The 25,289-nt window shown below is 37.5% G+C and overlaps 1 non-coding gene and 1 pseudogene across 1 annotated transcript; both read right to left on the bottom strand.

The window, feature by feature from the left end:
- LOC126028311 (tropomyosin alpha-3 chain-like) overlaps nt 1–25,289 on the bottom strand; it is a 71,162-nt pseudogene that overhangs the window by 10,554 nt on the left and 35,319 nt on the right.
- On the bottom strand, nt 25,056–25,162 carry LOC126028961 (U6 spliceosomal RNA). Its single transcript, XR_007502627.1, has one exon. It is a non-coding gene; the product is annotated as a U6 spliceosomal RNA (small nuclear RNA).

Genomic DNA, 25,289 nt, shown 5'->3' with positions numbered 1-25,289 from the left:
ATATGTCTGAAAATAAATTCTTTGAGAGAAGTAACTGTTATCTAGTCACTAAGTTAGGACTTATTAAGCTTCTGCAAATGAATGTTTTACACAACAAAAATGATTACCTACCATTTCTGGAAACTAGATCTAAATTCAAATTTATTCCTTCTATAAAATGAAACTCAATAATCTGTTCCAGACTTTTTTCCACTTTACCTGTAGTTGAAAATTGTATCCTTGTATTTCTCACCTCATCTTTCTACATATCTCCATAACTGCCTGACTCTAAATTTCTACCCTGGATTATTATTCCAGTCAAAATGATTTGATTCCACATTTCTAAGGCCTGTCCTCACAATTCTGACATCAAATTTCTACTTTAGATAATGATACTAGCCTTATTGAATTAAGGTTCTTCCTAATACTGCATTATAACTGGTGCATATGAGATGAATCTATTTCCAAGTATAAAGCTCACACTCTCATAATTCAACCCACATCAAAATATAATTTTATTGTGTCCACCATTTTTTCTGTAAGGTCTGGTGGTCTTAGGGTCACATATATGGAGATAAAGATTCTTATTGGCACTTTAGTAGTTAAAATAACTAGGAACAGAAATTTGATCCTTCGCATGGTATAAGTATCTCTGGGGGAAAAAAGTATCCCTGGAGTATTTCTTCTGTTTCATAATAAAAATAGGGGCCGGGCGGTGGCGCTCGAGGTAAGGTGCCTGCCTTACCTGCGCTAGCCTAGGAGACGGACCGCGGTTCGATCCCCCGGCGTCCCATATGGTCCCCCAAGCCAGGAGCGACTTCTGAGCGCATAGCCAGGAGTAACCCCTGAGCGTCACCGGGTGTGGCCCAAAAACCAAAAAAAAAAAAAAAAAAAAAAAAAAAAAAAAAAATAAATTACTGACTTAAAAAAGAAAAAGATAGGTGCAAGAGGTTTTAGTATAGCCATGTAAGTAAGGCCATTAGCTGAATTCAGTATTGTGAGAGTAAATCTCACCTCTGTAAAAATTCAAAAAGTGGATATAAAACATAAAACATAGAGGAATAATTGACACAGTTAAGAAAAAACAACTTAAAGCCCAAGTGGCTCTAAGATCATGTAATTTTAAAAAAAGTAATGCAAAAACTGACCCATTTTACTGTTCTTCTGAGATATTATTTTGTAAACCCCTTCAAGTCTCCTTCAAGATGAACCCCTGAAATCTGAGTATTTCCTGTGACTGAGTCAACTGCTCTAGCAGTTCTCCTTCTTTTATCTTGGAATATGTGTTGGTATCTTTTGACTATTACCATGGTATCAGAAGATACCATATCAGGGAGAGAGGCCCATGGAAGATGAAGTGAAAGGTGAATTGGGAATGCCTTTCTGTATTTATCATAGCTGTAGCCCAGATGCTGTCTGTGGAGATGTCAAAGTAAATATGTGTTGGTATATTTCGACCATGGTATCAGAAGATATCATATCAGGGGAGAGGCTCATGGGAGATGAGATAAAAAGGTGAATTAGGAATGCCTTTCTGTATTTACCATAGCTGTAACCCATATGCTGTCTGTGGAGATGTCAAAGTAAATATTTGATGAGAGCTTTCCAAACTGATATATAATAATGTATATAATATACATTATATTATATATAATGCATCTGTACCTAGAATTAACTATTAAATAGTCCATAAACATCTAGAATATAGCAGATTCTAAGTTTTTTATTTTTCTAAAGGAAAACTCTTCTCCAAACTCCATAAGGAATAAACATAGAGAAAGTAGGGAGATAGATCCAGAGTATGGATCTCATGTTTAAGAAGTAAAGTGTCTTCAATTAAAAGTTTCCTGTCAAAATGTTTTTCTTTAAATATGCATTCATTTTTCTATAAGTTTTTTGGATCACACCAGAAAGGGCTCAGGGGCTACTCTTGGCTCTATGTTCTAGAAATCAGCCCCGGCAGGCTCAGGGGGCCATATGGGATGTCAGATTTTGAACCACCGTCTTTCAGCATGCAAGGAAATGCCATACTGCTATCTCTCTGCCCCCCAAAAAAATTCTTAAGTTTTTAAGAGAATTGATAATAAATGATTTCACAGTCAGGAAAAGACCATATGAGCACAAAAACTTTGGGTACTAAGTTCTTTTTCTTTAAATATGTATATATATATATATATATATATATATATATATATATATATATATATATATATATATATATATACAGCTTGGTTAAAAATATGATTGTAGTTGGGTTTCAGTCATGCAAAGAACACCACCCTACACCAGTGCAACATTCCCATCACCAATGTCCCAGATCTCCCTCCTCCCCACCCAGCCCTGCCTGTACTCTAGACAGACTTCTACTTCCCTCGTTCATTCACATTGTTATGATCATACTCAATGTAGTTACTTCTCGAACAACATTCATCACTTTTTGTGGTGAGCTTCATGTAGTGAGCTGGACCTTCCAGCCCTCCTCTCTTTTGTCTCTGAGAATTACTGCAAAATGTCTTTTATTTTTCTTAAAACCCATAGATGAGTGAGACTATTCTGCATTTTTCTCTCCCTCTGACTTATTTCACTCAGCATAATAGATTACATGTACATCCATGTATAGGAAAATTTCATGACTTCATCTCTCCTGATGGCTGCATAATATTCCATTATGTGTATGTACCACCGTTTCTTTAGCCATTCATCTGTTGAAGGGCATCTTGGCTGTTTCCAGAGTCTGGCTATTGTAAATAGCACTACAACAAAAATAGGTGTAAGGAAGGGATTTTTGTATTGTATTTTTATGTTCCTTGGGTATATTCCTAGGAGTGGTATAGCTGGATCATATGGAAGCTCAATTTCCAGTTTTTGAAGGGATCTCCATATTGCTTTCTATAAAGGTTTGACTAGACGGCATTCCCACCAGCAGTGAATAAGAGTTCCTTTCTCTCCATATCCCAGCCAGTATTGCTTGTTATCATTCTTTGTGACATGTGCCAACCTCTTTGGTGTAAGGTGGTACCCCATAATTTTTTTGATTTGCATCTCCCTGATGATTAGTAATGTGGAGCATTTTTTTCATGTGCATTTCTATTTTTTCTTTGCCATAGTGTCTGTTAATTTTTTCTCCCCATTTAATTATGGGATTAGATTTTTTTTGAAAAGCTCTGTCAGTGCCTTTTATATTTTGGATAATAGCCCCTTATCTGATGGGTATTGGGTGAATAGTTTCTCCCATTCAGTGGTGGCTCTTAAGAGTCCAAGAATTTATCCATTTCTTCCAGATTATCATATATGTTGGCATAGAGTTTCTCAAAGTAGTCTCTGATTACCCTTTGAATCTCTGCAATATCTGTCGTGATCTCCCCTTTTCATTTCTGATATGGGTTATCAATTTTCTCTCTTTCTTTGTGAGTTTTGCCAATGGTCTATCAATCTTGTTTATTTTTTCAAAGAACCAACTTCTGCTTTTGTTGATCTTTTGGATTGTTTTTTGTGTTTCCATTTCATTGATTTCTGCTCTAAGCTTTGTTATTTTCTTCTGTCTCCCTATTTTTGTTCCTTTTGTTGATCATTTTCTAATTTTATGAGCTGTGTTATTAGGCTATTGAGGTAAGCCCCTTGTACCTTCCTGATGTGTGCTTGCACAGCTAAAATTTTTCCTCTCAGGACCACTTTTGCCATGTCTCATAGATTCTGATAGTTTGTGTCTTCATTGCCATTTTTTATTTCCTTTCCTCTTTGATTTTATCTCGAACCCACTGGTTATTCAGTATGAGGTTGTTTAACTTTCAGGTGTTAAAGTTTTTCTTCTGTGTTCCTTTATAGTTCACATATAATTTCAGAGCCTTGTGGTCAACGAAGGTAGCCAGCAAGATTTCTATCCTCTTGATCTTATGGAGGTATGTTTTATGTGCCAGCATGTGGTCTATCTTGGAGAATGATCCATGTACACTGGAGAAGAATTTGTATCCAGGTTTTTGGGGGTGGAGTGTCCTATATATATCTACTAGGCCTCTTTCTTCCATTTCTCTTTTCAAGCTAGTATATTTTTGTTGTGTTTCAGTCTGGTTGACATATCAAGTGTTGACAGGGCCGTGTTGAGGTCTCTCACAATTATTGTGTTATTGATGTCTTCTTTCTGATTTGTCAATAGTTGTATTGATCCCTTTCGCCACTCTGTGTATCTTAGCTGGTGCATTTAGTCCATTGACATTGAGGGAGATGATCGTCATGGGGTTCAGTGTCATCCTTGTGTATAAATTTGGTGTTTCTGTTGGTCTGTCTTGTTTTAAAGTAAACCTTTCAGCTTTTCTTTTAAGGATGATCTTGCATCTGTAAAGTTTCTGAGCTCTTGCTTATCCATGACGCTATGAATTCTTCCTTCAAACCTGAATGTGAGTCAGGCTGGGTAAAGTATTCTAGGTGAAGCATCCATTTCATTCATCTTGTCACGATATCCCACCACTGTCTTCTAGCCTTGAGAGTTTCTTGTGACATGTCTGCTATAAATCTTAAGAATTATCCTTTGAATGCAATTTCCATTTTTGATATTGCAACTTTCAGAATTGTATCTCTATCTGTGGGATTTGTCATTGTGACTAGGATGTGTCTTGGAGTGCTTTTCCTGAGGTTGCATGCCATATTAACTCTGGAAGTTTCTCTGCAATGATGTCCTTGACTGTTGATTCTTTATGAGGATTTTCTTCCTCGGTTTCTGGGACTTCAATGATTCTATGTTGTTTCTGTTGAATTTGTCAAAGATTTCGATTTTCATCATTTCACATTTCTTGAGTATTTTTATGGTGTTTGATTGTTTTAATGTTCTTTTCCAATTTTTTCTGCTGTATTGAGTTGTTCTGCACCTCATCTTCCAGGATGCTGATTCTGTCCTGGGTATCTGTTACTCTGTTGTGAGGCTTTGCATTGAGTTTTTTTATTTTATCTACTGAGTTTTTCAGTTCTATTATTTCAGCTTGGAGTTTTTTGATAGTGTTCTCTTCAGCTTGATCAATTCTTTCTTTGAGTTCTATGAACATCCTCCATATTAGTACTCTAAACTCCATGTCTGACATGTTATCTATGTGATTGGTATTCTCTGGGACATCAGAGCTGTCATCTTCATTCTCTATGCATGCTGTTGTCTGGCATTGTTTCCCCCATTGACACGGTTGAAGTGCGACTTTTGCTACGTGTTCTAGTGGGGTTCATGGCTTGGGAGATGTGCGCTGCCGTGGAGCTTTGCGAAGCAGCCACGCTCCTTCCAGGTTGGTGAAAAAATAATGGGATCAAGTTGCTTTAGGATCCTGGGGACTCTCTGAGCCAGATCCCGCAGGGGTCAGGAAGCTGGGTTCTAAGTTCTTAATATTGAGGACAACAGGTATAAAGTTGGTCAGAGCTAGAACGAGAGACATGGAATGATTTCTTTCATATCTGGAATAAATAGAAACTTTGTAAGGAATAATAAATTCCAAAAGGCAATAAAAAAGGTGGAGAAATCATTCTTTAACGTTTAGCTTGCTATTGCATTGGAGGTATGGGGAAATAAATTAGTGAAAGGTATACCAGGGCTTGATGACGGAGAAAATTGCCTATTCTAAGTAGTCTGTGAACTGAAGATTAATTGGTGATATTGGTGGAGAGAAGTAGACACTGGTGAATGGATCAGGGTTGGAACAATGTATGCCTGAAACTTAATAAAAATATTGTAACTGTAAATCATATGATCAAAAATTTAAAAATTATATTAATAAAACTAAGTCAATATGCCTTTACTATTTATAAATTATGTAAGATATATATTTATATACATTCTGAGCAGTTTTCAAAATATACACTACACATTTATAAGATTATCTCCTGAGAAAAACACCATAAACTATAATTTCTCACTTATGATTTTAAAGCTATTAGACTGAACACAAGCCAAAAACGTAAAGTAGGCCATAATTAGTAGACCATAATTTTTCTGTCACAATATTTTATTATTGTTTCATACATCCAGAAATACTCAATGTACAGATCTGGAAATATGGCACATATTTTAAGCTAATATTCATACCTGAGGCCAACCCAGGTTTAATCTCCAGCACCAAATATTTTGTCCAAATGTATCAAGTACATAACCAAGAGTAATTCAAAAGCACTGCTAAGTGTGACCAACACTCCCCCACAAAGAGAAAGAAATATATTCAGCACACAAATATCTAACTTATAAAAATAGTTCTGTCCTTTTCAGTTTTACTCTAAGCCTTAATTTTATTTTGAACCCAAGAAGAAGTACCAAGGTCCAGGTGAATAATTCTTTTATACCACATGTGAATTAGTTCAAAAGAAAGGAGAGAGAAATATAATTAAACTTACTTATTTTAATCAAAAAATGTTACCATCCTAAAGAGATAGTCTGCAAACTTTCCTGTGCATCTTTTAATAAGTGCATTTTTAATAACTGAAATTGATAACATTCTTAAATAACTTTCTCCTTTAACTCAGTAACTTATGGAGATAGTCAACTCAATGAAATAGAGCAGGGAAGTTTGCCTTTGAATCTAAACTAATTAATCAAAAAAGAGCTTTCTGGGGCTGGAGAGATAGCATGGAGGTATGATTTTGCCTTGCATGCAGAGGGACAATGGTTTAAATTCCGGCATTCCAGATGATTCCCCAAACCTGCCAGGAGCAATTTCTGAGCAGAGAGCCAGGAGTAATCCCTGATCCCTGCCGGGGTCCAAAAAACCAACCAACCAAACAAGCAAACAAACAAAAAACCTTTAAAAACAAGAAAGAGCTTTTTACAGAGAGAAAAGTAAATTAGTAACAATGATCTTAATTTTTCATAAAGAAAAAAAGTAGCTAGTCACAGAATCCTGAACTCATAAAACATTAACTGTCTTCCCTGATATTTTCATTTTTTTTCTTGAAAGCATTCATAGATAATATAGTTTTCAGAAAGAAAAATATATAAATTTAAAATGTGTATATTATTTTCATTCTTATGGAGAAGATATTATTTACAATAAGAAATATCAGCATTAGCTCAATACCCAGTATAAGATAAATTTGATTAATTTTAAACCACAAATGGTTTTCTTCAAATTTCACAGATTCAGGGCTTCTAAACTCTTGGGCATATGAGGACTATTTAAGAAATACTGTAGAAATGTTAAATATTAAACCCTTCCATCTGGCAGAATTTTATGCTAAGGTTCTCACATGCTACTCATCCGTATTTACTGTTATTTTAGAATGCACATATGAACCAGAGCTTCACCATATACTCTGAGTGACCTAAGGACAAGCCTTATAAACTTGAAATTGTCTAAATTAATCCTCTCTCCTGGAAATGTCAGACAAAGAGGAAATTCATGACCAAACTTGTGCAAATAAAACTTTTATTCCAGGCTCCCGAGCTCAGAATCTCAAAGGTCTTCCTCCACTACTGTGAGTTCTTCTCCTTGAGATCAAGTCAATGAATAGTATGGCCTAAGAAGTGATAGTGAAATCTAGCAGTTTCCTCACACATCTTCTAGAAAAGTAAGATAAACAGGATGACTAGTTGCTCTGTTGCGTCATTTTCAACACAAAAACAGATCTGAAGACTACACATATGAAAAAGTGCAATTTTCCAACTGGTTAATATTTTTGTGGCTTCAGCAATATTACACTGCTCATAAAAATATGAAAATATTTCAATATTTCGAAGAAAGCATATTTACTCAAAATAATCTAAAAATAACATTTTTGAATAGAAAATGTCTGTTTTTGCTATTTGTGTTTATTATATACTTGTGAAAAATCTAAAACAATACCATTATCAGTAGACTTTATTTAAATTTATACCTCCAGGATTCAAGTTTCTTTAAGATTTGTTTAAATGTATACTAATATTTATATAAATGTAAATACTTGTTTTTTATTTTGATCATAGTGGCATACATATTGTTGACAATAATACTTTAGGTACATATTTACATAAAATCAGGGGGGATTCCCATCGCCAAATTGTCCTCCCTACACCTCCGTTTCTGTCCTACCTCCCATTTCCTTTTCCCTCATCCCAGGGCGGCTAGAATATGTGGTCCCCTCTGTATCCAACCCACTACTTAGTAGTCTTGCACCTGTTTGGTCTTGATGCCTCCCTTATTTCCCCCTCTAACTGGAGGCAGGACTAGTTAGTTCAAGTTGCGTGGTTTTGTTTGAAAAAAAAGAAAAATAATAAACTGGGGTAAGAATCTAATACCCCGAAAATGGGCGGAGTCCTTCTAAAGGCTCTCATCATCAATTTGGGAGATGGAGAAAAAGAAGGTGAAACACTCCACTAGTACCAAAAGAAGTATTAAATATCCAGTGAGGGCTCCAGCTATATCGATAAGCACCTCAAAGAACAGACAAAACAAACAAACCAAAAAAAAAACTAAAACTAAAACAAACAAACAAAAATCACGCCATGGTCTTGAATTAAGAAACATGGTATAGCACATAACGAAAGAGAAGAAAGGAAGAAAGAAAAAAATAAATTAATATAATTGGGGACAACACTTTCAATAATCACACCCAAACAGAAAAATCGACCAAAATAGATAAATAAATCAAAAATAATAATAACAATAATAAATAAAGGTAATATATATTTATATAAAAAATAACCAAGATTTTGTGCTTTTTGTATTTGTTTTTTCCCTCCTGCCCTGGCACAGTAAATATTGGGGTCATTCGAAAAGGAATTCACTTGGCCTAAGAGATATGGGGTTTCTCTGTCCTTGGAGCATACTGTCATGGGATCAACTCTAGACTTTGCTCATGATCAGGATCCTTTACTTTCCCGATGGTGTTTTGTTGTTGTTGTTGTTGTTGTTGTTGTTTTGTTTTTTTGTTTTGTTTTTCTGATTGTTTTTTTTTTGGTGTGTGGAAGACTTCTGCTCTATGTTTAGAGGTCTCAGTATCTGCACAGATCCTGAGGTGGGACTTATGATGAAGTCAGTCTTTGTGGTTCTAGAGGTTCTGTTACCTCAGTGTCATTTTAATCCATCTTCTGTGGTTGGTGATCTTGGTCTTTGCACTGAACCTAGGGTGGCACCTAGGATAGCGTCTTTCTTTGTGCTTCCAAAAGCCCCATTCTGTTACAATTGTCTCAGCCGGACCTTTGGGACTGGGGATCATGATTATTGTGCAGGTCATAGTTCAAGCCCTAAACTAGGGCTTTTTTATTGGTCCCAAGATGTATACAGTCTGGTCGTGGTTCTTGCAGCCAGTCATCTGCAAATCCCGATCTTGATTTTTGGACTTACCAAAGGGTGCCAAGACTTCTGGTTTTGTCTTGTCGTTAGTTGGTAAGGTAGGCTAATCTGCTCTAAGGTCAAGATGTTCACATTTTCCTCGTTGTCAGGATAACATGTTAGAGCTGGGCCTTGTTGTTAGTCCCGCCATATCAAGGCTGTCCCGGATAAAGTTTGTTTCCTGCAGCTGTTGTGAAGAGCTGTGCCGTTTTTATGTCGGGGATCAAGGGTTCAAGGCTGAATGAATGGTATCTAATCACCTGAGGTCTAAGTTGATTCCACATGACATATTTTCAAGGCAGGAGATATCCCCATATTGTAAACAACTATGAGTTCGTATCTCTAGTAGATAGGAGCTCTTTTTTTTTTATATGTAAGATTTCCCCTTTACTTAGTGTGCCTTTGCAGGGGGAAGTGGTGCTACATTATAATGTCTGTATATTTGTGGGTGGATTGATGGGATAACCGAAACAGGTCACATACCCAAAAACGAGGGGAAAAAAAAAAGGGGGAATTAAAAATGTATGTGTTCACCAATATATATGTAGGACAATCATTTAAAAAAGATAAATAAATAAATTAAAAACAAAACAAAACAAAACAAAAACAAAAAATAAAACTAAAAAAAGAAAAAAATAAATAAAATAAGTTAGCGAAGTTTTTAAGGAACCAAAGTGGTGCAGAGGACTACCTTACATTTGGGGGAGAGCAGGTAAAGAGGTGGTGTATTACAGGTTTTATGCCTATGTTGGAAGTACAGTTTTTCCCATTGTCTTTTGGGTTTTTCTTGTGGTGTGTGGGTTCCCAGGCATCTTCCTAACACATCCCCTGACCTTCAGATTGGTAAAAATTTGTGGCAGGGAGGTCTTGGAAGAATTCTTGCATTGGGGATACTTTTGGACCTAGGCCCAGTTTCAAGGAACAGTCCGCGTTAGGGAGAGTTAGTAGGGAGGGCCTCACAGCATGAGTCCACAGGGGAGTTGGCTGTCTTTTCTTTCAGGAGACGAAGTGTGGGTTTATCTGGGTGTCCCCTCGCCTGGGTGCAGGGTACTTGTTCATTGGGTAGGAGGTTGATCTTGATGCCTAATAGAATAAGGACTGAGGGTGAAGAGTTTTAATATGATGGGAGATCTGGATGGGATTGAGGGGTAAAGGGATAGTTGGATTTCCGGAGGGGAGAAAGGGGAAGGTATATGGGAAGGGTATGAAGAAGAGAAAAGAGAAAATACCTTAGAGAGAAAAGGGGAAGAGAAAGGGAAAAAAGTAATGAGCAGAATAGAGAAAAAAAAAGTAGTGAGAAGAGAGGAGAGAATAGCAAGGGAATGCTGGTTTGATTAAAAGTGTTCGAAGAATAGAGCCTGTGGTTTAAGTCTGTACGTCTCAGGTACTGCTTCGATGGTCTAAATGATCACGTGCTACGATTCCTAAATGGAGGTATTACCTAGAGATAAAGTGTATGTTAAAGAGTTTTCTCGTGGCCATCTCGTAGTGCATGCAAGGTATGGTATCCCATGTGGTATCCCGAGTTGCCACCTTAGTTTGTCCGCCCTTTGTATCCAAGGGCGCCTGTGGACAGAAAAGCTGAGAGGTTATTTAAAATATGGTAAGATAAAGGCATTAAAAGGTAGTGTTATGGTATGTTGCCATAGCCGTCCGTGATTTCCCTTGGTGTTCTATACTTGTGTTCCTGTATACGAACTCCAAGGGATTATTGTGGGCCTTTGTTGTAGAAGTCTGATTACATACCTGTTCTCTCTATGCTGCCGTTTCTGTTGTTATTGTTATCTTTATGGTATATCGTGTAATCAAAAATTTGCATTATTCCTTTTTCATGTTTTTGGACACTGCTCCCACGTATATGTTGACTATTACAGTGTTCGGAGTTTCTACCATGTTAAACCCTGTTATTTGATTGTTAAGTATTAGTTGTATATAAAATATGTGTTCTAGGTGTTTCAGAATAGTGCTACCATTCTGTGTTTTTCTTTTGTCTTCTGACTTACTTCGTTTAACATAACATGATCTAGGTCCATCCATGTTGCTGCAAAGTCTGTGATTGTATCATTTCTAACTGCCATGTAATATTCCATTGTATATATGTACCACATCTTAATGATCCATTCATCTGTTGTTGGACATCGAGGTTGGTTCCAAGATTTGGCTATTATACTGAGTGCTGCAATAAATAGTGGGGTGCACATATATTTTGGAATGAATGTCCTTCCATCTTGGGGATATATGCCTAGGAGAGCAATTGCTGGGTCAAATGGCAGCTCAATTCTGAGTTCTTTGAGCACTCTCCAGACTTTTCTCCATAGATTATGGACAAGGGGGCATTCCCACCAGCAGTGGATGAGAGTTCCTTTCATACCGCATCCTCGCCAACAAAGGTTGTTTCCATTATTTTTGATGTGAGCCAACCTCACTGGTGTGAGGTGGTATCTCATTGTTGTCTTGATTTGGATCTCCCTGATGATGAGTGAAGGTGAGCATGTTTTCATGTGTTTGTTGGCCATCCTTCTGTCTTCCTCAGAGAAGTGTCTATTCATTTCATCTCCCCATTTTTTTATGGCTTTATTTGGTTTTGAGGGGCTCAGCTTTCTGAGTGCTTTGTATGTTCTAGATATTAGCCCTTTATCTGATATATCAAGTGAAAAGATTTTTTCCCATTTTGTTAGCTGTCTTCTTGCATTAAGTAGGGTTTCATTTGCCATGCAGAAGCTTTTTAGTTTGATGTAGTCCCATTTGTTTATATTTGATGCTAACGTTCTTACCATTGGTGCTCCATTCTCAAAGACCCTTTTGATATAAAGGTCTTCGAATGTTCTGCCTATTTTATTCTCAATAAAATTTATAGATTCAGGTCTGATTTCCAGGTCTTTGATCCATTTTGAGTTGACTTTTGTATAAGGAGTGAGATATGGGTCAATTTTCACTTTCATACATGTGAGTTTCCAGTTGTACCAACACCATTTGTTGAATAGGCTTTCTTTGTTCCATTTCATATTCTTGCCTCTTATATCAAATATTAGTTGGCTGTATATCTGGGGGTTTATGTCTGGGAATTCTGTTCTGATCCACTGGTCTGAGGTCCTGTCTCTGTTCCAGTACCATGCTGTTTTAATTACTATGGCTTTATAGTATAGTTTCAAGTTAGGTAAGGAGATGCCTCCCAACTTCTCATTTTTCAGTATGTGTTTAGCTATCCTTGGTCTTTTGTGGTTCCAGATGAATTTTGTAATTGATTGTTCTATTTCTTTAAAGAATTGTGTCTGGATTTGGATAGGGATTGCATTAAATCTATATAGCAGTTTGGGTAAGATAGTCATTTTGACTATGTTAATTCTACCTATCCACGAGGATGGGATGTTCTTCCATTTCGTTAGATCGTCTTCAATTTCTTTCTGAAGTGTTTTGAAGTTTCCCTGGTATAGGTCTTTCACTTCTCTTGTAAGGTTGATTCCTAGATATTTGATATATTTTGATACTATCTTAAATGGGATTGTATTTTTAATCTCTCTCTCCTCAACTTCATTGTTTGTATATAAAAACGCTACTGTCTTTTGTGTATTGACTTTGTATCCAGCCACTTTACTGTATTGGTTGATTGTTTCTAGGAGTTTTTCTTTGGACTCTTTAGGGTTTTTGATGTATATCATCATATCGTCGGCAAATAGAGCTAGCTTGTGTTCCTCTTTCCCTACTTGAATTCCTTTGATTCCCTTCTCTTGTCGGATTGCTATTGCTAGGACTTCTAAGGTTATATTGAATAAGAGTGGAGAGAGTGGACAGCCTTGCCTAGTTCCTGACCTTAGTGGGAATGCTTCTAGTTTCTCGCCATTAAGTATAATGTTGGCTGTAGGCTTTTCATAAATAGCTGTAACTATCTTGAGGAAGGTTCCTTCTAACCCTATTTTGCTGAGTGTCTTTAACATGAAAGGATGTTGGATTTTGTCAAACACCTTCTCGGCATCGATTGATATGATCATGTGGTCTTTGTCTTTCATGTTGTTGATGTGATGTATCAGATTGATTGATTTGCGTATGTTGAACCAACCTTGCATTCCTGGTATGAATCCCACTTGGTCGTGATGTATGATCTTATTGATGAAGTGTTGGATTCGGTTTGCTAAGATTTTGTTGAGTATCTTTGCATCTATGTTCATTAGTGAGATTGGTCTGTAGTTTTCTTTTTTGGTGGTGTCTTTGCCTTCTTTGGGAATGAGTGTGATATTAGCCTCATAAAAGGAATTGGGGAGGATTCCTGTTTTTTCTATGGTTTGGAAAAGCCTATGGAACAGTGGTAATAAGTCTTCTTGAAATGTTTGATAGAATTCACCTGTAAATCCATCTGGGCCTGGGCATTTGTTCTTAGGGAGTTTTTTAATTACATCTTCAATTTCCTCTGAAGTGATTGGACTGTTTAGACTTTCTAGATCTTCCTTTTCCAGTCTTGGAAGAGGGTGTTTGTCCAAGAATCTGTCGATTTCTAGTGGGTTCTCTAGCCTAGTTGAGTATAGTTGTTCAAAATATGATCTCATGATATGTTGTATTTCTTGGAGTTCTGTTGTAATCTCTCCCCTTTCATTCGTGATCCTAGTGATTTGGGTGTTTTCCCTCTTTTTTTTTGGTGAGTTTTGCCAATGGTTTGTCTATCTTGTTTATTTTTTCGAAAAACCAACTCCTGGTCTCATTGATTTTTTGTATTGTTTTCTTAGTTTCTATGTTGTTTATTTCTGCTCTGGTTTTTATTATTTCTTGTTTTCTGGTTGTGGTTGGATTTCTCTGTTGCTGTTGTTCCAATTCTTTGAGGTGATCTTTTAAACTGTTGCTTTTGTTATTTTCCTGTTTCTTGACATAGGCCTGTATTGCTATGAGTTTCCCGCTAATTACTGCTTTTGCTGTGTCCCATAAATTTTGACATGTTGTCTCTTCATTGTCATTCGTCTCAAGGAATCTTTTTATTTCTTCCTTGAGTTGTTCTTTGATCCAGCTGTTGTTAAGCAGCATGTTGTTTAATCTCCAGGTATTAGTTTTCCTCCATTGCTTCTTCTTGACATCAATTATAAGCTCTGTTGCATAGTGATCTGAAAGGGTACTTCTAATGATCCTTACCTTTGTGGTCTTATATAGGTTGGCTTTGTATCCTAAGACATGGTCTATTCTGGAGAAGGTTCCATGTGGGTTTGAGAAGAATGTGTATTCTACTTTCTGGGGATGGAGGGCTCTATATAAGTCTATTAGCCCTAAATCTTTTAATTTTTCATTTAGAGCTCTTATTTCTTTGCTATTTTTCTGTTTGGAGGATCTGTCCAGTGGTGATAGTGGAGTATTGAGGTCCCCTACTATTATCACAATTCCCTTCATGTGTTTCTCCAGGTTTGCCAGTAGTTGCCTCACATATTTTGGTGACTCTACATTAGGTGCATAGATATTGACCAGGGTTAGTGTTTCTTGATCTAATGTTCCCCTGATCAGTAAGTAGTGACCCTCTTTGTCTCTGATCACTTTCTTGAGGTTGAATACAATTTGGTCTAATATAAGAATGGCTGTCCCTGCTCTTTTTTGTTTTCCATTGGCCTGAATAATTACTTTCCATCCTTTTATTCTAAGCCTGTGCTTATCCTGTAACAGTAGGTGTGTTTCTTGCAGACAGCAGAAGTCCGGTTTATTTTTCCTAACCCAGTTCTCTACTATGTGTCTTTTAATTGGAAAGTTTAGTCCGTTAACATTTAGGGAAATTATTGATAGAGAGGACTGTTGTGCAGTTGTATTGTGTGGAGTGGTTGTTGTTACAATCGGGGGTTTGGATTGTGTAATTCGTCTCTGAGTAAGTCGCTCAGGATCGGCTTAGTTTGCACAAATAGTTCAAGTTCGTTCATATTTGTGAATGTTTTTAGTCTGCCCTCCCATATGAATGATAGTTTTGCTAGGTACTGGACCCTGGGTTGGAAATTTCTTTCATTCAGTCGTTTAAATATGACATTCCACTGTCTTCTTGCTTGAATTATTTCAAATGGGAGATCTGGTTTGATTCTTATGTCCTTTCCTTTGTACTTGAGGTTTTTTTTCTCCCTTATTGCTTTCAGGAGTTCCTCTTTCTCTTTGTTTTTTGCCATTTGGATTATTATGTGTCTTGTGTGGGTTTATTAGGGTCTATTTTATTAGGGACTCTCTTGACTTCTTGGATTTGTCCTGAATTGTCTTTCCAGAGGGTGGGAAATTTCTCTGTTATTATCTCCCTGACTACCTGTTCTTCCCCCTTCCCTATTTCCTCCCCTTCTGGTATACCCACAATTTTTAGATTGTTTCTTTAGTCCTTGTTCATTAGATATTGGATTTTTCCTTCCAGTGCTTTGCCTTTTATTTCTTTGTTGGTTTCTTGATCATTTTTTGATTGCAGTTTTCCTTCGAGTTCTTCGATGTGCTTCTGCCACATTCCCACTCAGGAGAAGAACACACCAAATAGTGTAGTGTCCTCCTGAAAAGGAATTAATTGCCAAAAAGGCCCGCTTAGAGTAGTCAAATTCACTTGACCCTTTGTGTGGAGGGTTTGGCAATAATTCTAAATATGTGGCTGTAACTATCTCTCTCTATATTTTAAACCTTTATTAGAAATCAGGCCTTAGTAATTTCTTCCTACTACAAAGGACAGTACTAATCCCGCCAAAAAATCTCCCACTTAATAGCTCCCTGTAATTTTTCCTACCTTGGCACCTAAATTCAGGTTTTTCCATTACTTAGCTCAAAATAAAGTAATTTTCACTTCTCCCCCCGAAACTCTGATACATTCCTCACTATTACTTTTTCCTTCTGTTTTACCCAAAGCAAAGCAAACCCAAAACAAGCTGTCTTTTTCACCTTCAGTATTCAGCTCCTTAATATGCTAATCTAGCCAGGGTCTTTCCATTCTTCTCCCAGCCTCTTTGATGCCTAGAATTTACATCTGCCTTCCTGCCTCTACCTTTTAAAAGCTGCCAGCTTAAAAAATAAATTTGTCTTCGTTCTTGGAATGAAGTCCCCATGCAATCTGCGTGGTTTCATTTCATTTCTACAATATATTTTCCGTCATTAGCCATTCCGCGTGCCCACCTTTTCCCGTGGAATTTTTCCCAAACTCCACGAAGGATTTGTTTGCAGGTGATGTAGACTGCAAACAAAATTTGGCTCACAGCATGCTTCTCCAACTCTGTGTTTCTATTTGTAAGGCTTGTTACTTTGTCTTTTAAATCCTTCACTTCTTTTTGTATGGAATCTCTCATGTTCTTTGACATTTCTTCTTTAATTTGGCTGATTCGTTCATCCATGAATTTCTTATACTCGGTTGCTAGGGTTTCTTTCATTACTTTTAGTAATTCTTGCATTTCCTTCCTCATGACCGCTTTTAGGTCTTCTTCCCATGGATCTGTGCGTTTTGGTGGACTTGGAAACTTGATAGGGTTTGTCATGGTGTCTCCAGTTATAAGGGATCTCCTTGATTTACACATAATTCTTTGTATTTAATGGTGTGTTTTGGAGTGCTGTGGCTTCTAATTTCGGCCTGCTTTGGTCTCCTTCCTGAAGGTGTTTCTAGAGGAGCCTGTTGGGTGAGTTTGTTGAACCTAGCCCTTTATCCTCCCCTTTGCTTCCTAGAGTTCAGCCTTCCTGCAGTGGGTCTTGTCCCTTTTCTGCTCCTTATTTCTGTCAGTGGTGCAGTTCCACTCCTGGCCACAATGTCTACTGGCGCTGTTGAGCCTAGCTCTCAATCCACCTTCCTTTCTCTGGGATTCAATGGAGCTCCGCCCCCTCCAAGCCTCCCTTGAATGAGTTCCCTCAATTCGACCCTGCAGGCTCTGTCCACGCCCTTGGGGAGTCCCTGGTCCGCTCCAGGGTCCAGGGGGGTGGACTGTTCTAGGTCACCTGCGAGTCCAGATGGTTGGCCCTATCTCCCCCGTCTATTCGGGTCGCTCAACTTGCCTTTCTAGGCACCACCCTGGGGGAGGGTCCGGCCTAAACGCCAAGCAAAAGGACAGAAACTCACTCACGCCTCCCCAGCCGGCACGCAGGGGTCTCGTAAATACTTTTAATTCACTGGATTCAGTGTGAATTTGATCCACGACTTTCCTATGTACTAAATAGAAAAATTATTTTAATATTCTAACAAAATTATGTAGTTTATACTAATATTTAATTATCTTTTAATATTAATGAGCAATATAGTTTTTAATCATCTTAAAGACACTTAACTGCCAGTGTATGTTCTATAGGCTTTACCCCATACCATAGCAAAAGTTTAAGCACATGTTTTCAGAAATGTATCTTGACTAGGCAAGAATGTGTCAAAATGAGATAAATGAAGATATTTCAATGACATTTACAATCAAATAAAATAGTCATTTAGTGGATGTTGCTAGTCAGCCCCTGAAGAAGTTGACTGATGGAGGGATGGAGGATGAGGTCTTTCCCCTCCAGCTCGGAGCACGTGTCTGCCACCTCGTCTGGTTCTGAGGTGAAACAGCAAGTAAACAGCTCACAAACAGTCAGGCTTGTGGAAATATTAGCTTTATTCGGTGGACAAGACTGAAGTCCAAAGTCTCAGCCTTAGTTCCAGCAAAAAGCCTCTCACCTTCCACAGACCCTTGTTTTTATCCCCCAGAATCAGGTACCACCCAATGGTGGGATCAGATACCACCCAATGGTGGAAGCAGAATCAGGTACCACCCTAAGGTGGGGGCAGAATGCCAGGTCACACCCTAGGGTAGGGCACAATCACCGATCAAGGTAGGGTCAGTAACATAATAATCCCCTAAAATATTTACATACACAACAATGAGTGAGGAAAAACTAGTCAATAACAAAAGTGCGGCTGTTTGCATAAGCGCTATCACAGGAAAATGTAAAGAAAAACTTCTAACCTAAACACAGTGTTCTCATCCTCCATCCCTCCATCAGTCAACCTCTTCAGGGGCTGAATTGCAACATAATGGCACCCTAAACATGGATGTGAACTCTGGATCCAAGAGAACAGCAATCATGGTGAGATTCCTGCTTTTGAGTTTGATATTGGTTCTTTTCAGTTGCATTCAGCCTAAAATCTTGGGCTACTATGTGAAGCCATTGTCAAATATGGCCGACAACCCTTCTGGGGGCAGAAGAGCAACTGAAACATGGGAGGTGGAAGCGTGTATTACCCCCATCCCAGGCCCAGGCCCATGACTGAGACTTTGTTACAAGAAATAAAAACCCGGGCCTCTTCAGAGACTGATGGAAAGCCTAGATTGGAAACGGACAAGAAAAAAGACTGTATTTAGAATGGACTGATTTACTAATATGACCTACAGCCTGAATTTGGATTTCGACTTTAAAAATTTCAGACTGGACTTTAGTTTGAATCACTTTGAATTCTGAACATCCAGATGCGCCCTGCAAAGAAGCAGCGGCCAAGATGATCAGCAGAAAATGCCCGTTCTGCAGGCAGCTATGATCAGCAGAGAACGTGTATCCTGCAGCAAAAAAGCAGCGAAAAACTCCTAATCAGGCCAGAAATGGAAACATGTGGGAGTCAGCTCAGCCCTGCTCAGGTAAAGCTACATGGAAACAGTAGCGTAGAAGTGGTTTTTGCAGTGAGCCTGGGACCCACCCTCCAGATCAGGAGAATAAAATGGCTCAAGTTAACCCAGTTGAAACCTCATGAAAGAAAGCCATGTGGAGATATCAGCGTGGAAGACCAGCGTCTGGACTAATGGTTTTCAGGTGAAGGGATTAAGTGGGTAGCCACATATTTTACACATAGTTGGTGATGGGATAAGTTCTAGTTAGTGGTGTAAAAAATTAGTTAAAAAAGTGGAGAAATAACAGTAAAGCCCAAATGAACAATCTAATTTAAAAACCACCTCATTTAACTTTGATTCAGGTGTATCTCTTGATTAAGTTAGGTTCTTGCCAATTAAATGTGTTTATTGTTTTCCATAGTTAATATTTTCAATTACAAAATGTTTTACTGTGTATTTTAATGTATTAGTCTGTTTTCAAAATGTATGTTCTGTATTCATGCTTTTGTGCTTGTGTGTAGGGAAGGGTAATAGGAACAAAAAGTTCCCCTCAAATAGTTTAAAGGTATAGGAACAAAAAGAAGTTCCAGAATAGTGCGTGGTAGAAAGCATTGAAAAAATTTTAAGTTACAGGTGTATGGTATATTTTTCAGAAATGTTATATTTTTGAAAAAGGCTAGTATGTTAATTTTCACTTTATTACATTGTTGCTACGGAAATATTACCCGCCTTTAGCTAAAGGCTGAGTTAGGATTGCAAAAGCTTATTATCATTCATTTATATTAAGGGAGGGGCACCCTGTGTTTAGGTTAGAAGAAGTTTTTCTTTACATTTTCCTGTGATGCGCTTATGCAAACATCTGCTCTTTTATTATTGACTAGTTTTTCCTTTAATAATTGTAGACAATATTATTTGTTTACTAAAAACAAATGGGGAATTGTTGTGTATGTAAATATTTTAGGGGATTATTATGTTACTGAACCTAACCTGATTGGTGATTGTGACCTACCCTGGGGTGTGACCTGGCATTCTGCCCATACCCTAGGGTAGTACCTGATTCTGCTTTCACCATTGGGTGGTATCTGATCCCACCATTGGGTGGTACCTGATTCTGGGGGATAAAAACAAGGGTCTGTGGAAGGCGAGGACCTTTTGGCAGGAACTGATGCTGAGACTTTGGACTTCAGTCTTGTCCACCGAATAAAGCTAATATTTCCACAAGCCTGACTGTCTGTGAGCTGTTTACCCGCTGTTTCACCTCAGAACTTTCGAATAGACAGGTGCTTTGAGCTGAAGGGGAAAGACCTCATCCTCCATCCCTCCATCAGTCAACCTCTTCAGGGGCTGACTTGCAACAAGTGGATATAAGAAAAATTGAAGTTTTTAGGGCTGGCGAGGTGGCGCTAGAGGTAAGGTGTCTGCCTTGCAAGTGCTAGCCAAGGAAGGACCGCGGTTTGATCCCCCGGCATCCCATATGGTCCCCCTCAAGCCAGGGGCAAAATCTGAGTGCTTAGCCAGGAGTAACCCCTGAGCATCAAATGAGTGTGGCCTGAAAAACCAAAAAAAAAAAAAAAAAGAAAAAAGAAAAGAAAAATTGAAGTTTTCATGAATATATAAAATTTAAGAAAAAATTGACAATAACTAGCCTTCATGGTAATCATAAGACTGAAAATTAAAATTAAATCTCTTATGTATAGATTTAGTTTAGTATTCATAAATAGATAAACACATTTAAGAATGCTTTAAAAATTTAGGAAAATAAGCAAGTTATAAGAAATTATATATAAGTAAATACTATGCTTATTCAGTTTTCAAAAATTATTTTGAGGAAGAGAGATATTATAGCAAGGAAGGTGCTTGCTTTGAATACCGTTGATCCCAAATCTATAACCCCACTCCACCTGAGCACAGAGCCAGGAGCAAGCCCTGCAAACAGGAATCTATGGCCCAGTACTTCATCCCCTAAATACACATACTTCTGACTATTCGCTCAGAAATTGATCCTGGCTTGGGGGACCAGATGGGATGTTAGAGGATCAAAGTGCGGTTCATCAGGGCTAGCACCCACAAGGCAGAGGCCTTACAGCTCCAAGCCACTGCTCTGGCTTACCAGATATTTTTTAGGGAAAAATTCTTTATATGAATGACTTTAAAGTCATTCCTTAATTTTTTTAATTTGTTTTATTTACTTATGAAAATATAATGTTATTGCATAAAATGTATTTATAAGAGTGACTAAAGTTACTACTTATTTTTATTTATTTACATTATTTTATTTATTATTTATATAAATATCATATTGGATAAAAATCTAAGAAATGTTCTCAAGTGTTTGCTGTTTGTCATCTTCAAACCTCCTTTGGTGAAATGTCTATACAGTTACTTTGTCTATTTAAAATAAATTTTGTGTGTTTATTTAATGTTGCTGTGATAAAACATTATGTATATATTTTGGATATATGCATCATTTTCAAATATCTTACTGAATCCAGTAGGTTGACTTTTCATTTTGGAGATGGTTTCTTTCATTGTGCAGCATAGATTAGAAAAAATGGAAAAGCAAAACCACAAGTAATAATAACAATTTTCAGTTATTTAAGTGACTTATTTAAAAAAAAAGATGAGAAACAGGGGCCTGAGTGGTAGTACAGATAGTAAGGTGTTTGCCTTGCACGTGCTAACCTAGGACAGACAGCAGTTCCATCCCCCAGCATCCCATATGGTCTCCCAAGCCAGTGCCAATTTCTGAGTGCATAGCCAGAGAGCCCCTGAGTGTCACCGGGTGTGGCCCAATAACAAAAACAAACAAACAAAAAAAAGGTGAGAAACAAAGAATATTGGGGATTGTGAAAAAATAGAAATTATACACTACTAATAGGAATTAAATCAGAACAACTTTTGTAGAAAAACATATACCAATATATAAATGAATGGAAATACTAAATAATCCAAACATTCCACTTCTAAACATTTATACTGAGAATATAAAACTACTAATTAAAAATATAAATATGAATCATGAGCTTCATCAGGAGTGATTCCTGAGTCTTGTAGGCTTGGCAAGAAAAAAATCATAAACTTGAAGGAGAAAGTAGCCCAATGGTCTTAAGTGTAAATCTTGTGTGTTCAGGGAATGAAGTTTGAGTATCAAGATAAAAGTCTTGGGCCTAAATATTCTGCGAAGTGGCACTGGTAGACCCAGTACCACTGTGCCCTAGAAGCCCACATTTTGGACCTTTTCTTGAACTCTCCATGGTTGGCTGAACAAGGTCAGAACTGGTCTTTCATTCCCCTAAGTTCTCTTTGGATATTTCCCTACAGAAAAAAATCATAAACTTGAAATTTTATACTTCTCTCTTACAGCCATCCACACTTTGCTTTCACTATGCTGTTGACATACAGTGAAAGAAACAGTTTCTTTCTAAAAATCTGCACCAACATTGTAAGAACTGGGCTGCTGGTTTTTTTTTTAAATAATATCTTTATTTAAACAATATGATTACAAACATGATTGTAGTTGGATTTCAGTCATATAGCACTGTTTCTTTTTTTTTCCTTTTTTTAATTGATTATTTTATTTATTTTAATTGTTTTTATTTTTTTTTTTATTTAAACACCTTGATTACATACATGATTGTGTTTGGGTTTCAGTCATGTAAAGAACACCCCTCATCACCAGTGCAACATTCCCATCACCAATGTCCCAAGTTTCCCTCCTCCCCACCCGATCCCCGCCTGTACTCTAAACAGGCTCTCCATTTCCCTCATACATTCTCATTATTAGGACAGTTCAAAATGTAGTTATTTCTCTAACTAAACTCATCACTCTTTGTTGTGAGCTTCCTGAGGTGAGCTGGAACTTCCAGCTCTTTTCCCTTTTGTGTCTGAAAATTATTATTGCAAGAATGTCTTTCATTTTTCTTAAAACCCATAGATGAGTGAGACCATTCTGCATTCAACCTTTATGGAAAGCAATATGGAGATTCCTCCAAAAACTGGAAATCGAGCTCCCATACGATCCAGCTATACCACTGCTAGGAATATACCCTAGGAACATAAAAATACAATACAAAACCCCTTCCTTACACCTATATTCATTGCAGCACTATTTACCATAGCAAGACTATGGAAACAACCAAGATGCCCTTCAACAGACGAATGGCTGAAGAAACTGTGGTACATATACACAATGGAATATTTTGCAGCTGTCAGGAGAGATGAAGTTATGTTTCTTTTTTTATTTAAACAACTTTATTACATACATGATTGTGTTTGGGTTTCAGTCATGTAAAAAACACCACACATCACCAGTGCAACATTCCCATCACCAATGTCCCAAATCTCCCTCCTCCCCACACAACCCCCACCTGTACTCTAGACAGGCTTTCTATTTTCCTCGTACATTCTCATTATTAGGATAGTTCAAAACGTAGTTATTTCTCTACCTAAACTCATCCCTGTTTGTGGTGAGCTGTATGGGCTGCTGTTTTAAACCCATCAAATATAAACTAACTTTAAAAAGGTCAATAGTTTATCTGAAATTAAAATTAAATTCCCAGGGATATTGTTTATACAGCAATAAAATAAGATGCTCTCTGGTTTTGGTCTCCTCATTCTAGTTTCTACCATAAAGTATTTATTATTAGCCATCTTTTTCAGAAGTGCTTTGCTAGAAGCTATAGGGACAGATATGTTAGAAAAGAGCCCCTGTAGCCAAAATTTTACAATTACATGTCAATACTAGCATATTGAGCAGTATAACCTTCATTTAAACTAAAATTGTAGCTTAAATAAAAAGAAAAATATTAATAGATAAGTCACTAACCAAATAAATGAATTCATCATAAATATTCTTTTACTATAAACGTATTCACCTATAAATGATAGTAATTACAGTAGCTACTTGATCAATATTATGGAGGATTAACATGATCATGACAAAAATAACTAATAAGTAAACTATGTAAATAATTAAGGGAAAAGCATTCTAGTCAGAAAGTTCAGTAAGCCTCTGCCATAGAATTGATCTTTAGTTCCTGGAGAAAGAAAGAAAGCAAGTGTTCTAGATTATAACAAGCAAGAGGAATGATATAGTCAATTCTGTGTTATAGACAACAGTAGAAGACAAAAGGAAACCTAAGGTACTTTAAATTCAGGTTAATACCTAGTGAGAACTAAATAACTGTTTGATTCTAGCATTGTCTTGGCAATTTATATAATTGTGTTGAAATGGATATGATTATTCTCAAATATGAATATTAGGGTATAAGTAGGTTGAGGAACTTATCCACATATATTTTATGTAGTAGATATAGTGAAAAAATAGAACCCTGTTCTTTTGTTGTTGTGAAAACCCATGATTTGTAAGATTACATTAAGGGAATCATAAGCTTTGATGAAAATACAAAATATCACTGGGAGCCGGGAGTTTCTGCCAGCATGGCCTCTTTAACCAGGCCTAGGAAGGGGTGCGGGACATGGGTCACCCCAGTACCCATCTACCTCTAGTGAGGTGGGAATAGCAGCACAATAGGTTCTGGCTTCAGGAAGTCCCAGCGAAGTTTCCTGACTAAATCTGTCCATTGTGAAACCGTGCGGGGCCTAGCACCCTCGTGTGGAACATATTGACAAATATTTAGATATCATTGTATTTAATCTGTTTATCATAATCTGAAAGCCGCCCAGGAGCTCATTTTATCCCTTTACTCCCTCACTCCCACCTCCTATTACCCCACATTTAACCATTTTTCTGTTTTGGCCAAGGTAGATTATATATCTTTCACAGTAATCTTTTGCGTGAAGTCTGAAGCTTCAGCAGGCAACACGTGGACGGCATGGCTCCACGCTGTAGGCTTTTTGGCCAACCTAAGGGAAAGATGCAGCCTTGGCTGCCCCCCACAGCCTTCTCTCTCCTTTCTCCAGGTCCCCAGGACACCAGCTCAGGGTCCCAGCAAGTGGGTTCCGGCAAGGAGCAATTTAAAGGAGACCCCAAGCTTTCTCATTCCTGCGAGGGGCTGGGAGATGACTGGTGAACTTCCGACTTCCAGCAATTAGGAAGCAATCACCTCTCTGGGAGTTGAAAGCTTCAGCAGGCAACACGGGGAGGACATGGCTCCAGGTGCTCTTCACTTGTCCAAATCACAGACCAAAGTGGTGTCTCAGAAACAACACCCTCCCTCTTTACTATTTCTTTTTTTTATTTTTTGTTTGTTTGTTTGTTTTGTTTGTTTATTAATTTTTTTATTTTTAATTATGAGAACAAGGATGCAAAGAAAAAAATATGGAACGCTTCACGAATTTGCGTGTCATCCTTGCGCAGGGGCCATGCTAATCTTCTCTGTATCGTTCCAATTTTAGTATATGTGCTGCCGAAGCGAGCACTTGACTATTTCTAAAACATAAAAGGAACACGTGTATCTTCTTTGTATATCTCAGATGTATTCTCTTAACATCTATAACTCCTTTAAAACATCCTCATATAGTGACAATTTTGCCCACTGGTTTTGTT

This window comes from Suncus etruscus, chromosome 14, assembly GCF_024139225.1.
Source record: "Suncus etruscus isolate mSunEtr1 chromosome 14, mSunEtr1.pri.cur, whole genome shotgun sequence".
NCBI classification, from domain to species: Eukaryota; Metazoa; Chordata; class Mammalia; order Eulipotyphla; family Soricidae; genus Suncus; species Suncus etruscus.
The sequence above is the reverse complement of the archived record's forward strand: the minus strand, read 5'-3'. Positions and strand labels throughout refer to the sequence as shown.